The 11,408-nt window shown below is 51.5% G+C and overlaps 1 long non-coding RNA gene across 2 annotated transcripts in view; it reads right to left on the bottom strand.

The window, feature by feature from the left end:
• The window catches only part of LOC309344013, a 33,882-nt gene that overhangs the window by 10,937 nt on the left and 11,537 nt on the right, over positions 1 to 11,408 (bottom strand). The window lies entirely within an intron of this gene.

The following is an 11,408-nucleotide window of genomic DNA, read 5'->3' as shown; positions in this document are numbered from 1 at the left end:
TATTAATAATGCTTAGGCTTTCCTTCCATGTAAATTATTTCTCAAAGAGCTAACAAATAAAAAATTAGTGAGACTTAACATCATGTTGCTGTGTATCCCCATCTTTAAGAGGAGTTCTCCAATTTTACAGGAGTCTTGTAAACTGTTCAGGCCTCTTTGGAGGGAAGGGATTGCAGAATGAAGGATAAAGGATAAAGGTAATCAATTCCTCCCCACCCCCACCCCCAAGGGCTGTCTGATCATTTTGTAGCTACATAGCCAAGGGACCTGAGGAGAGTACCCCTAGAACCAGGCAAAGGGCCTTCTTGGTAGTGGCGCCCTCCCATCAGATGTCAATGACATAAATAACTACCTGACTTTTAGAAGACATCTGAAGGCAGCTCTGTTTAGGGAAGTTTTTAATGTGTGATGTTTTATTCTGTTTTTAATCTGTTGTCAGCCACCTAGAGTGGCTGGGGAAAATCAGCCAGATGGGTGGGATATAAATAAATTATTATTATTATTATTATTATTATTATTATTATTATTATTATTATTATCTGAGGATGTGTTTGTCCCCATTTATGGGTGGGGGTGAATTTGTCACACCTCTCCTCACCTAGAAAAAAAGTACAGGCAATATTTTCCTATGGGAGAATGTTATGGCCTGAGGGCAATTTTGCTCAATGGGGAAAGGTGGTGATAGATTATTTAAATCTGTTCTGCCCTGCATTCTCCCTTCTTAATCAGCAACAACCCTCTCGTCCTTTTTCAGTGTGGGCCTACAAGCTAGTCTTCTGCTTTCCAGAGGCTGAGTAGATATATTTTTGGGAGACTCTAATTTGCTCTAGGTCTTCTCTTTTTCACCTACTCCACACTGTTGAGTGATGTTGTCTGTTCGAGTGATGTTCCTTCAATTTGGGTAATTGGCATATAGTCTGGACAGGTGAGAAGATTTCAGAAACGATGGCAGTGTTGGGTTGTGGGCATCTTTTAGTCACTGTTGCCAGGCATGTCAGGCATGGCCTGTGGGTACTGGGGACCTTTTGACCTGATGGGCACATTGGAGTGAACTTTGGTCCACAAGGCTATATGAATAAATGAGTAAATTAAGATACTTTGGAGTATGCAGCAAATATATGTGTGTAAATTAAGGAACAGCAGAAAGATGGGGAAGGAAGTCAAATTTTGAAATGTTAAAATGATTGAAAATGTATACAATTGTAAATTGTAAATAATAAAAAAGGAATGTCCCCCTGGACATTTTTGTCCTCCAGGAAGAAAGCCACAAGTGGGGTGCCACAGGGTTATGTCCTGAGCACATCATGGAGAACTGAGCACATGCTAACAAATTTAATTTCAATAGGGACAAATGTAAGGATTTGCATTTAGGCAGAAAGAACCAGATTCACAAATATAGGGGGGGGCACCTGGCTTACTAGCAGTATAGTTGCTCTATGCGGGGCTGCCCTTGAAGCTGTCCCAGAAACTCCAGCGGGTGCAGAATGCTGCAGCGAGGCTCCTCACGGGGTCTCTGCCATGGGAGCATATTCACCCAGTGCTTTTCAAGCTGCACTGGCTCCCGGTGGAGTACAGGGTCAGATTTAAGGTGCTGCTTTTGACCTTTAAAGCCCTTCACGGCCTAGGACCCTCGCACCTACGGGACCGCCTCTCCCGGTATGCCCCACGGAGAGCCTCAAGGTCCATAAATAGCAACACCCTAGCCAGAGCCAGGGCCTTTTCAACTCTGGCTCCGGCCTGGTGGAACGCTCTGCCTCATGAGACCAGGGCCCTGCAGGATCTGATTTCTTTCCGCAGGGCCTGTAAGACAGAGATGTTCCGCCTGGCCTTTGGCTTGGAGCCAATTTGATTCCCTCCCTCCCTCTCTTTTTTTCTTTCTTTTCCTTCTCCTCCTGCGATGAGGCTACATTTTAATATTTTAATGTTCCATTATTTTAATGTTGTATTTTATTTTTGTTTTTAAGTTGTAATCATTCATCTTGTTTTTATTATTGCTTGTAAGCCGCTCTGAGCCCGGCCTTGGCTGGGGAGGGCGGAGTATAAATAAAAATATATTATTATTATTATTATTATTATTATTATTATTATTATTACAAGTAAAAAGGATCTAAGGTCTTGGTGGACCACAAGCTTAACATGAGTCAACAGTGTGATGCAGCAGCACAAAAAGCTAATGTTATTCTAGGCTGCATCAACAGAGGTTTTGTGTCCAGAGGAAGGGAAGTAATCGTGCCACTCAATTCTGCCTTGGTCAGACCACACCTGGAATACTGTGTCCAATTCTGGGCACCACAATTTAAGAAGGATATTGTCAAGCTGGAACATGTGCAGAGGAGAGTGACCAAGATGATTTTTTTAAAAAAATAATATTTATTAAAAAATTTCAAATATAACAGAAAAGAAAAACATCCAAATTTAAGACCTTATTTTCAATGTCATCTTTCCAGGACTTCCCCTCCCCTCCCCCTCTTGTATTCCAATTCTTTCAAATAGATTCAGCAAATTCTTACCCCAAGTTTTAAAATTATTATCATTAACCCAATTTAAAAAATATTTTCCCATCCCCTAAAATCGACCTGTTCCCTTCCACGAGTTCCCCTCTTTAATATACAATACAGATTAACATTTAAAAAATAGAAAAAAGAATAAAATGTAATTTAACACCCTTTGGATTCCAAATTTCCCTCCCCCCTTTCCCGGTTGCATTCCCAATGTCCGTCCATATCTACTGTCGTCCTGGAGCTCCCACATCTAAGCCATAGTCCTTCACCAGTTCGCTTTGCCGTCTTTTTAATAGTCTTTGCCGTCTTTTGGTCATCTTTGATTTCAAATGTCCAATCTTGGAAGGGGTCTATCTTCCAACTTTGTCCAGTTCTTGTTATTCTTGTTGTTCTTGTTGTTCTCTCTTCTCCTCTGTCAGTGGTTCAGGGAGAGAGGCGCAGATGAGGGAGGAGACAGAGAGCGAGGGGGAAGGATTCCAGGGTGACGAGGAAGAGGACGACAATGACCCAAGATTGTCCATGAGTCCGTCCAGTGAATCGGAGGACTCCCAAAAGGGAGCCCCTCTGGTCAAGCCAAGGGGAGCTAGAGGGGGAAGCAGTCAGGAGCAGGGAAATGAAGGGGGAACCCCCAGTGGGAGTTGGAGATCGGGACCGGCTGCTCCGCCGGAACGGAGTGAAGGGGGTGGAGTGACCAGTGTGTCAGAAGGAGCAGAACAGGAAGCAGAGAGGGGAAGGAGATCAGGGCAAGACGTCCTGCCGGAAGGGGAGGAAAGTAGTATCGAAGGCAGTGTAACTGTCGAAGGGAAGGTCAGGAGCAACGTACGCGCGCCAAGTTCAAAATGGGAGGCGCGCGGAAGTGAAGAGAGTCCTGGGGAGGAGCCTGGTCCCAAAGCCCGAAGGAGGGGGGAGGAGGCGCCAGAGGATTCAGCCTCTGGGGAGTCCCGAAGGGAGAGAACACAGGGGGGCAGAAAGACCCTGCGGAAAAGGAAAGAGAGGAAGAGGTGGACCAGTACAAGCCTCTTAAACTGGTGTAGAGGCGGGACTGACTCAGAGGGGACTTCAGCGGTCTAAGCGTAACAGACGTAGAGTCACGGAGCTCGGCTGTGAAGCTAAGAATGTTCTTCAATAAAAACTTTTGTACATAAGCCGGACTGGACTTTGGTCTCTTGTGAGCTGGGACCACGGGTGACTCTGACAGTAAGTCCCCTCTCTAAGAACGCAATTTTTTTTTTTTGCAAAGCTCACGAACGGTAGCGGCCATGAGTGCGGAGGAGCAGCTGACAACGCTGCGAAACGCAGTTACAGAACTCACCGCTGCAGTCATTGCATCTCAGAGGAAGAGTGATGAAGCGGAGAAGCGCTGCCAGGACCTGCAAACAAGGTGGGAGCGTGCAAGCAAGGAAGGGTTCCCAGGGTCCAGATCGGAGGGAATTGGACTTGGAAGGCGGGGGGGCAGTCTAGTCACCCACTTCGATGGGAACCTAAAGCACTACCCAAGTTTCAGGGCAGACGTCTTGTATGCACTGCATTTGCTTCGTAATGACTTTAAAGATGAAGAGGAGAAAGTGGGGTTTATTGTGTCTCATTTGCATGGGGAGGCAAGAGCTTGGTTGCGCAATTTGTGGCGCGAAGACGGCCCTGCCCGCCGCGATTCTGATGAATTTATTAAAGCGATGGATGCTTGTTTCCAGTCAACCGTGGATCTTGATCTTGCGCGCAGGGAAATGCACGGGCTGCGGCAAGGCAGAGCCACTGTGCGTCAGTATCATTCACGATTTTTCGCCTTACTGACTGTATTAGGCTGGGAGAAGGACTGCAAACCAGTAAGAGATTTGTTCTGGGAGGGTCTCAGCGGCCCCATAAAAGACGAACTTGCCAGGGGAGACAGACCTCAGACCCTGGAGGACGTCGTGCAGAGGGCTCTTGCGATAGGGGTACGGCACGAAGAACGTCCTTGGCACAATGAGGAGGGACGCCAGGCGCGTGCACCGGCAAGGACGCCTCCTTTTCTCCCCAGAGACTTCAGGCACATCCCTCGCCTCTGGCACGGCAGGGGGAGGAACCGATGGAAATTGGTGGTGCTAAGGCTCAAGCAACAGCCAGAGTCCCAGCATCCGGTGCAGTAAAGGCGAAGCCTCCTAGAGGGAACAGGAAATGTTACATCTGTGACAGTGCACAGCACATGGCGAAAGAGTGCCCCCAGAGGCCCCAGAAGCACACTGCAGCCTTAGCAACAGTGGCAGCAGAAGTGATGCAAGAAGAGCAACCTCAGGGAAACGACAGTGCCTGGCTGGAAGCAGAGCTGCTGGGGCTCAGCCAGGCGAATCTGTAGAGCAGTCCCCAGTGCCTTTGCAATGTACAGACCCTTTACCACCCAAGCCAACGGTGCAGCTCACTGCAACACTCCAGTTGCCGAACGGAACCACCCTGGAAGTCCCCATCACGATCGATTCTGGGAGCAACGCGGACTTTGTGGGGGTGTATTTCGTCAAGCAGCATCGCATAGCGCTTCTGCCTGCGACAACGCCTCTAAACGTAGTCACGGTTGATGGCAGGAAATTGCTGGGAGGACAAGTTGTGCAACAGACGCCTCCCATGGAGATGCGGATTGGACATCATAGAGAAGTCATTAGCTTCAATGTCACCCGCCTGTCGGACACGCCTATAGTACTAGGCATGAGTTGGCTGGAGAGGCACAGTCCTGCGATAGCGTGGTACCAACGGCAGATCACCTTTTGCTCATCGTACTGTGCTCAACATTGCATCCAGTCCAGCCAGGAGGAGGGGGCGGAGCAGCAGCTGCAACTTGGCATGGTGCAGGCAGTTCCTCGCAAGTACGAGAGTTTCCTGGAGGTTTTCTGCGAGAAGGAAGCTGACCAGTTGCCGCCCCACAGACCTTACGATTGCGCGATCGACCTGTTGCCGGGGGCGCAGCTGCCGACTGCGAAGCTGTATTCCATGTCTGAGGACGAGATGCAAGAACTCAGGGAGTTCATAGAGCATAATTTGAAGCGTGGATTCATCCGGGAGTCCAAAGCAGTGGGGGGCAGTCCTGTGTTTTTTGTAAAGAAGAAGGACACGCCCCAGAAAAGACTCATTGTGGATTACAGGGCCGTCAATTCCATGACCAAGCCCAAGGCCTTCCCCATGCCCAAGATTGATGACCTCCTAGCGACCGTGCGGAAGGGGAAGATCTTTACCAAGTTGGATCTGCGTGGAGCGTATAACCTCATCCGTATCCGGGAGGGCGCTGAGTGGAAGACGGCCATGTTCACGCCTCTGGGCACGTATGAATACAGAGTTATGCCGTTTGGTCTCCAAAATGGATCTCACGTCTTCCAAGCCTTTATGCATCACGTGCTGGCGGGGCTCCTCTACAAGAAGTGTGTGTGTTTCCTCGACGACATCCTGATCTTTTCGGAATCGCAGGAAGCTCAGGAAAGAGACGTGAAGGAGGTCTTGCAGAGACTACGAGAACACAGGCTCTACGCCAAGTTAGAGAAATGCCAGTTTGATGTGACGGAGGTGGATTTCCTCGGCTACAAGCTGTCTGACAAGGGGCTGGCCATGGACAGCGTCAAGGTCCGCGCCGTGTTGGACTGGAAGAGCCCACGCAATCGGAAGGAGGTCCAGAGATTTGTCGGGTTCGCCAATTTCTACCGCAAATTCAACAGGGGTTTTGCAAAGGAGACGGCAGCAATCACGGACACTCTCAGTTCCAAGAAGAAGAAGTTCGCTTGGACGGAACAGGCGGAGCGCTCTTTTAGGAAGCTTAAAAGCCTCTTCGCTTCCGAGGAGCAGCTGCTGCACGTGAATCCGGGCAGACCCATGCGAGTAGAGACCGACGCCTCAGACAGAGCGGTGGGAGCCGTGCTCCTGCAAGAAGATTCGCAAGGAAATTGGAGACCCGGTGCCTTTTACTCCCGAAAGCTCAGCAAGGCGGAGCAAAACTACACCATATGGGACAGGGAGCTGTTGGCCATTCACGCTGCCTTCAAAGCGTGGCGACACTTCCTCATAGGAGCCAAGCACACGGTGCAGGTCCGTACGGATCACAAGAACTTAGAGTATTGGCGCACGGCGAAGCTGCAGAGCCAAAGACACATGCGCTGGGCTGAATTCTTCACGGATTTCGACTTCAGGATAGAATACATCCCGGGAGATTCCAACGTTATAGCCGACGCGCTCTCCAGGAAACCGCAATATCTCGAGGAAGCAGCGCCAGTGGCAGCCAAGCACATTTTCGCACCGTAGGCGTGGACGTGCGCTACCATCGCAGTCGACCTGGACGCGGTGCGACGTGCATTGCAAGTGGATCGATTTGCACAATCCAAGATGGAGGCGCTGCGCAGGGGTTCGCAGAGGGACGATGAGTTCCAATTACGCGACGGGCTGTTAACTCACAAAGGTGCCCTCTACGTACCGGGCGAAGAGCTCCACGCAAGGGTTCTGCAGCAGTTGCACGACGCCCCCAGTGCGGGCCACTTCGGCAAGGAGAAGACAATAGAACTGGTGGCCAGGGACTTTTGGTGGCCCCAGATGCGAGGAGAGATAGCGGATTACGTCGCCAGGTGTGACACTTGTCAGAGGTCCAAGCCAGTACACCAGAAGCCAGCGGGGTTACTGGAACCGCTGGAGACGCCACAGCAACCGTGGGAGAGGGTGGCGCTGGACTTCGTCACTGACCTGCCCAGCTCCAGAGGCAAGACGGCGGTGCTGGTGGTGGTGGACCTGTTCACCAAGATGGCGCACTTCATTCCTTGCGCGAAGGTGGCGACGGCGGAACAGACCGCCAAACTCTTCGTCGATCACGTGTTCAAGGTGCGTGGGCTGCCACAATCCATCCTGTCCGACAGGGGGCGCCAATTTGTTTCTACTTTTTGGCGGAAGCTTCTAGGTATCCTGCACGTCAAGATCAACCTAACGTTGGCAAGGCATCCGCAGACCAACGGCCAAGCAGAGAGAGTCAACGCGATCATGCAGCAGTACCTGAGATGTTACGCCAATCAGCGCCCGGCGGCGTGGGTGGACTACCTGCCGATGGCGGAGTTTGCCTACAACAACACGAAGCACGCGTCGACGGGGGTGACGCCGTTCTTCGCGAACAATGGTCGTCATCCCAGAACCTTCCCGGGGTTCGTAACACCGGGAGAGGGGGTGACGCAAGAAGCCGACCAGTTCGCAGCAGAACTGCAAGAGGTGCACGAGGAGCTGCGGAGACATTTGGAGCTAGCCAAACAAGCATATAAGGTGCAGGCAGACAAAAACAGGAGAGTGGGAGAGGACATCCAGGTGGGGGACTGGGTATGGTTAGCGGCCCAAGCGATGCCAGCCAGGTCGTTGGCTAAGAAGAAGCTGGGACACAGGCAGCTAGGGCCATACCAGGTGGAGGCTAGGATCAACCCTGTAGCTTTTCGACTGGCCCTCCCCGAAGGTTCCAGAGTGCACCCGGTCTTTCATAGGTCGGTGCTCACTCCCTACAAGACCCCGCACAGGTTTCAGGAGTCTGAAACAGTACCGCACCCACGCACACAGTCACCCGAGAGGGAGGGGGCGCCCAGGGCCGAACCACTCAACGAGGTCACTGAGATCCTGGACTCGAGATGGGGGGTAGAGGGAGTAGAATACTTTCTAGCCAGAGAGGGTACCCCGGCCAGTGCCAATATTTGGGTGCCGGACTACGCTTTAGACGAACCTCTTCTGAAAGACGAGTTCCATGCACTTTTCCCGCATAGACCCATGCCAGCCGAGTACTTTGATGACTGGCTCTTTACGCCCACACTTTCAGACAGTACTTTCAGGGGCTTTTCTTCCGCCGAGGAGAGAACGCCAGACTCAAGCCCGCCCAGGGGATCGTGTTCGGGGGTAGACACAGAACCCTCTTACTGGTGGGATGAGCAACCAGAGGACGACTGGCACAAGAAATGGCTGACGGGGCCTTGGCAGGCAGCACCAGACGAAGTAGCAATGGAAGAGGGAGCCAAGAACACCTTGGGTGAAGAACCCGCATTCGAACACACATACACCGAGCTGCTAGCAGAGGACATTGAAGCAAACGAACTGTATCCTGCATCTACCTCCGAGGAGCTGCGGCTCCCACGACCTGCCTCCGAGGGCCGGGAGGGGGGAAGGGGGGGCTTCGAGGGGGGGATGGATGTCAGGGGTTCAGGGAGAGAGGCGCAGATGAGGGAGGAGACAGAGAGCGAGGGGGAAGGATTCCAGGGTGACGAGGAAGAGGACGACAATGACCCAAGATTGTCCATGAGTCCGTCCAGTGAATCGGAGGACTCCCAAAAGGGAGCCCCTCTGGTCAAGCCAAGGGGAGCTAGAGGGGGAAGCAGTCAGGAGCAGGGAAATGAAGGGGGAACCCCCAGTGGGAGTTGGAGATCGGGACCGGCTGCTCCGCCGGAACGGAGTGAAGGGGGTGGAGTGACCAGTGTGTCAGAAGGAGCAGAACAGGAAGCAGAGAGGGGAAGGAGATCAGGGCAAGACGTCCTGCCGGAAGGGGAGGAAAGTAGTATCGAAGGCAGTGTAACTGTCGAAGGGAAGGTCAGGAGCAACGTACGCACGCCAAGTTCAAAATGGGAGGCGCGCGGAAGTGAAGAGAGTCCTGGGGAGGAGCCTGGTCCCAAAGCCCGAAGGAGGGGGGAGGAGGCGCCAGAGGATTCAGCCTCTGGGGAGTCCCGAAGGGAGAGAACACAGGGGGGCAGAAAGACCCTGCGGAAAAGGAAAGAGAGGAAGAGGTGGACCAGTACAAGCCTCTTAAACTGGTGTAGAGGCGGGACTGACTCAGAGGGGACTTCAGCGGTCTAAGCGTAACAGACGTAGAGTCACGGAGCTCGGCTGTGAAGCTAAGAATGTTCTTCAATAAAAACTTTTGTACATAAGCCGGACTGGACTTTGGTCTCTTGTGAGCTGGGACCACGGGTGACTCTGACATCCTCTTTTTATTTTTTTTCCCCCTCCTCTCCTGCACAAATGTTCTAATTCCAAAAAGCTTGTAATTCCTCTACAGAGGTTTTGTTATTCAGGAAGAAAACATTACGTCAAGTCCCTTCCATTCTTCAATAGATAAATCTATTGTCTCCTTTAGTGTGTAGACCTCTGTAGACAAAATAGTGTTCCATTTCTGCAGTTTCCCAGGAGATAAAAAGTCCGATTCAAATTCCATGCCAGCAATACTTGTAATGACCCACAGCTCCTCTAGAGGGATTATAATAACTCAGTTTCCTTCCCGATCACACCCACCAGTCAAAGTAACTTATTATTCCTTGTTTTAAACAGTTTATATCCAATTTATAACAAATGTAACCAGCAAAGTCCTCGTAACAAAGTTCTCTTTTTGTTCTTCAGTTTTGGCAGCTCCTTTGACAGCTGTCAAAACCTCTATTTTTCCTCTCCCGGCGCTCTCGCGGATCGCTCCCGGGGTTTTTCGGGGGGGGGGTTGTATTTTAATTCACATTCCACTTTTCTCCTCCAGCCCAGCTTATAATTTTCCATCGCGAAATTAATAACTTTATCAAAAAAAAGGTTGCACTCGATCTTAGTTGTTAGGTCCTTTGCTTTAGCTCCTCTACAACAGGGGGGAGGCTGACTTCCTTTTTGCACCTCCCCCGCTCCCTCCGAATTTAAGAAAAAATTTGTTACCCTTTTTAATCCAAGTTCCAATTACTCACAGGTTATTCTTTTAAGTCCAGATTTTCAATGGAAGAAGTCAGCGCTCTCCGCCAAATGGCATGCAGCTTCACTCGGCAGGGGAAGCGGAGGACTCACAGCACCACCACCCCCCTGTCACCCGCTCCGTAGCCTTTAAAAAGGCTCCTTCGCGTGGTCGGGGGGGCGCAAACGGTGCCCGCCGAGTCACCATGCCCATGGGTTTCAGCGCCCATTGTTTTTAAGGGTCCCCGCGTCGCCAGCGCGGTAGAACCCAGCCCCTGCCGAGCAGGCTCCCTCCGGAGCTCGGAGGGAGTCCGCCATTCGGCGATGGCGCCAACCCGGAAGTCGAGTGACCAAGATGATAAAGTGTCTGGAACTAAGCCTTATGATGAACGCTTGAAGTATCTGGGTATGTGTGCTGGTCCAGTGGGTTACCCGAGAGGCGGGGTCCAAGTCCGGTCCATGGTCAAAGGTGCAACATGGAGGCAGTCCGTAGTAGCTGACAATGGGCGCAAGGCAGGGAGTCGGGTCAGGAACAGACATGCAAGCAGGGAGCCAGGGCAGGTAAGGAGCTCTGGCAGAAATGCAGGACAGGGTTCAGGCAGGAACTAGCAACCAACAATGGTTGCTCCCACAACTTGGGACTGGGGCTGGCCGGCTTTTATCTGCCTCGAGGCATAGGGCAGCCCTGATCCTCTGGTGACTCGCCTCTCCTGGCCTGGAGGCAAGCACTCCTCCTGCGGGAACTTCGTTCCCTCCACCTCTCTGCCCAGAGTCTCTGCAGCTCAGGAGAGACTGGAGGGTTACCGGACCCAAAGGCAACCTCAGCTTCCTCTGATGGGGCTGAGAATGAAGCACCTGCAGGTAATGGGTCCTCCATCACCTCAGGTGCCAGAGCAGACTCAGGATATTTCCGTTCCACCTTAAAAGGGAGCAGGCTTTGTGAGTCACAGAGTCTGCGTATTTCCTGTTCACAGGAAGTTTATGTTTTCTATTGCTTTCGTTTCTCTCTCTGTGCCTGAACACGCAAGCAGGCAGTCATGTTTTTTCCTTTGTTCTGACCAACGCTGAATAAACTTCTAAATAATGCTCTCCTGCGTGCATCTTTTGCTGTACGAATTCTGCTGATAGAGCGTGCATCAGCTCTGGAATGTGGCAAGCTATTTTCTGGAGCTCGTGTGGCTAACTGCTGATACTGTATCTACGGGAGATCGATGGATCGTCCGGAGGCGACGTGGGGGCCATGATGGG

This window comes from Podarcis erhardii, assembly GCF_964252035.2.
Source record: "Podarcis erhardii genome assembly, chromosome: 6".
Classification (NCBI taxonomy): Eukaryota; Metazoa; Chordata; class Lepidosauria; order Squamata; family Lacertidae; genus Podarcis; species Podarcis erhardii.
Note: the sequence above shows the minus strand (reverse complement) of the source record. Positions and strands in the feature narration are given on the sequence as shown.